Raw genomic sequence first — 2922 nt, forward strand, 5'->3', positions numbered from 1 at the left:
CTCTGAAATACCCCCAACTGATCGTCTCTGCCTCCTTTAAGCCTCCATCCACCGCTATGCATGTATACAGCTCTAGAATCGGTCGCCACCGTGGAACCGTCGAAGCTCCAGACGCCCTTCTGCCGGTCTTCACGACCTTTGTTTTGCTGGAAATCTACTTGATAGTCGACTGTCTAAAATCAAACGGCGGTCGCATCCCTTCTCTAAAATCGAGCAGCAACAGGTAATTTATCGTTTTATAAAGATTTACTAATTTTTCTGATTCCTCCCCCGATTCAAACCCATTTTCACAAACATCTTCACTGGAATTGGAATTGGAATTCACAGCAGTTTGTTTCTTATATAACCCTCGGCTCTTATCCAGAAACCTTCGCAGCACCTCCTTTTATATATGTCGTCGTCCTCCGGTGGCTTCCTGTTTTCCATCCCTGATTCCGCCAATTAGGGTTAGGTTTGTTGTTGTTGTTCTGTCCTGGACGACGTTACAACAACGGCTCTTAGGCCGGTCCTTCATCCTGTGAATCAAGTTGTTTCAAGGTCCTCTGGTGTCACGACGATCGATTCCCCCTTCGTATCCTTCTTGACTACCATCAAAATCAAATCTTTTGCTATTAGAATATATGGAAGGTTTCAGACCGACTTGCACCAGCAACACAGAAGACTAATGTTACTATGATTGAAAGGGTAGACTTCCATGATAGCGATGCTTTCCCCTGCTTTTCCTTTTTCAACTTAATGAAAAGGTAGATATTGGTTGAACTAATTTTTGGATTTTGTTTTTTACCAGTTATCTAATATTTCATATTTATGATGTTTATAGTTACGGAATAATGTATGTGCTTCTATATGCAGGTTTTATGTGATATATTGGCGGATAATAATGGTATTAAGAAACTCCAGGTAAATATTAATGGTGTAGGTCATAAGATTACATTTTTATTTATTTTATTTATAAAATTTTAAATTTTCAACCTGTTGATTATTGTGTGAAAGACTGATGTATTTCCATGTTACAATGACCAATTATTTTCTCTTTTTTATACTTGAAGCATATTTGTTACAGATGTATGTCATTGTTCTTATTCTTTACATTCTATCAATCATCAAAAATAATATTGATGTGATACAAATCTTGGTTAATTTGTTTATTTTCAGTTGTGCTTCTTGCTTATTGTGTGCAGGGGGTGTACTCTGATCACAATCGACGAGGGCTGTTGTTTCTATGGGTTTAGGACTTTAAAGATTTATGTACAACTTCCCCAAATTATGTTAATCTCTCCTCCGATTGAGCCCCACCATATACATAGGACTACTGATGCCAATTTTGCCCTTGCCCTAAGATCTGGAAAATCGTTTCAGCTGGAAATTCGTTGATGTGTATAAGCCTTTCTTTAGACCCCAAAAGACGATCTTCGTTTGCCTAACTTGCCACCAGATTCCGATACTGTACAAATTTTTCGACTTGGGAAAGGTCTTTGGAAACCCTCGATGTATATGGTTGCTGCTATAGAGATATATCCAAATTCACGAGGGATCAACCGGTAAATCACACCGACCTTACTGCATCATGTTTTGGTTATGGTTTTTTTCAGTTCTGAATTTCAACAGTTTCGTTAGTATTTGGATTTAGATTGAAAGTTTTTAAGCTAATTCGTTGTTTCTACTTTTAATTTGACATTTATTTGTTTCAAGGAATATTTTGGCCAATATGGAAAGGAAAAAATATTGGTTATGTTGTTCTTCAGTAGAAATGAAACCCACCAAGCAATTCAGTATACATGTTATCTGTTTACATTTTCAGACTAAAAGTTTGAAACTCTCAACTTTGTTTTTCTTCATCACAGATTCTCGCTGTTTTCTGTGAGCCGGGTGTGGCAAAAGTGAATGTCATCTGTTGGATTGCAACACAGATAATGAATAAGGAGAGTTTAAGCCGTTTGATAATTGTAGTACAAAATCTCCTTATGGTATATCTTAATAGTTATTTTTTTGGGATTATTGGTCAGTGATTTAATATACTGTGGTGTTTATGTTAAAGAAATACCACTTTACTTTATTTATGTTTGCATTTTTTTTTTCAGGGGGAGAAATGAGACCACTAACTTAGAAGAAAATAACAAAAAAATTCATACGATGAGGCTGTTGTGCTATTTGTCAAGGTATACTTTTCATTTTATTTTGATAAATCAATTAATTATAATATGATGCTATGGTTTATTTCCTTTACTACAATGTATTTTCACTTATACTATTGGCGGATAACATTTTTTTTACCTAGGTTCTCTTGCAATTGATGTAGAAGTGATCTTTACTTTTATAAAGGGTAAATTTGACAATTTTTTGCTCAATTATTCTGCTATCTATCTTTACAATGAGAATTTGTTGGAAGGAATCTAATGTTTAGTCATTCCACTTTCCAAGTATACCAAAAGAATGAGTTTTACCCATAAGAATTCAACTGCTTTGAACCCATTTGGCTCTATAAATGACAACTCAGTGATGGTTGTAGATTTGTTCCAGTATTTATCAGTACATTAACCTTTCGACTTTTCATTTTATTTTTTGCTTAAGACTATTTTACGTTTCTTCTTTGCTTCCATAGGTACTTTAGAGTGACCTTAGAGATTTGGTTGGGAGTTGATGTATGACACCATGGTTTGATTTATATTTTGATTTGTATCTTATGGAGGAAAAGAGGTATTTTATGTCTCATGTGTAGACTTTTTGTATATACCTTTTTTATTTGTAATATACTAACATTTCATGATGGTTCTATTTCTATTGCTCCTCAATTGAAAGAGGTTGATAAATGTGTGAAATGATTCAGAAAGAAGAGTGAAATGGATTTCAGTGGTCTTTGACATATTTTAACGTATTTTTTTGAAGTAAAATATGAAGATATCAATTTCCATTCCATCTTTG

At 34.6% G+C, this 2922-nt stretch overlaps 2 long non-coding RNA genes across 2 annotated transcripts; both read left to right on the plus strand.

Moving 5' to 3' along the window:
* Nucleotides 1-423: 423 nt before the first annotated feature.
* LOC111897763 (uncharacterized) lies at nucleotides 424-1488 on the plus strand. The gene is made up of 3 exons (XR_006189823.2): nucleotides 424-743; nucleotides 853-900; nucleotides 1182-1488. It is a non-coding gene; the product is annotated as an uncharacterized LOC111897763 (long non-coding RNA).
* A 9-nt stretch (nucleotides 1489-1497) lies between these two features.
* Nucleotides 1498-2810, plus strand: LOC111897776 (uncharacterized). Its single transcript, XR_002852380.3, has 5 exons — nucleotides 1498-1541; nucleotides 1845-1967; nucleotides 2082-2159; nucleotides 2279-2323; nucleotides 2603-2810. It is a non-coding gene; the product is annotated as an uncharacterized LOC111897776 (long non-coding RNA).
* The last annotated feature ends 112 nt before the right edge of the window (nucleotides 2811-2922 follow it).

Source organism: Lactuca sativa, chromosome 3, assembly GCF_002870075.4.
Source record: "Lactuca sativa cultivar Salinas chromosome 3, Lsat_Salinas_v11, whole genome shotgun sequence".
Lineage (NCBI taxonomy): Eukaryota > Viridiplantae > Streptophyta > Magnoliopsida > Asterales > Asteraceae > Lactuca > Lactuca sativa.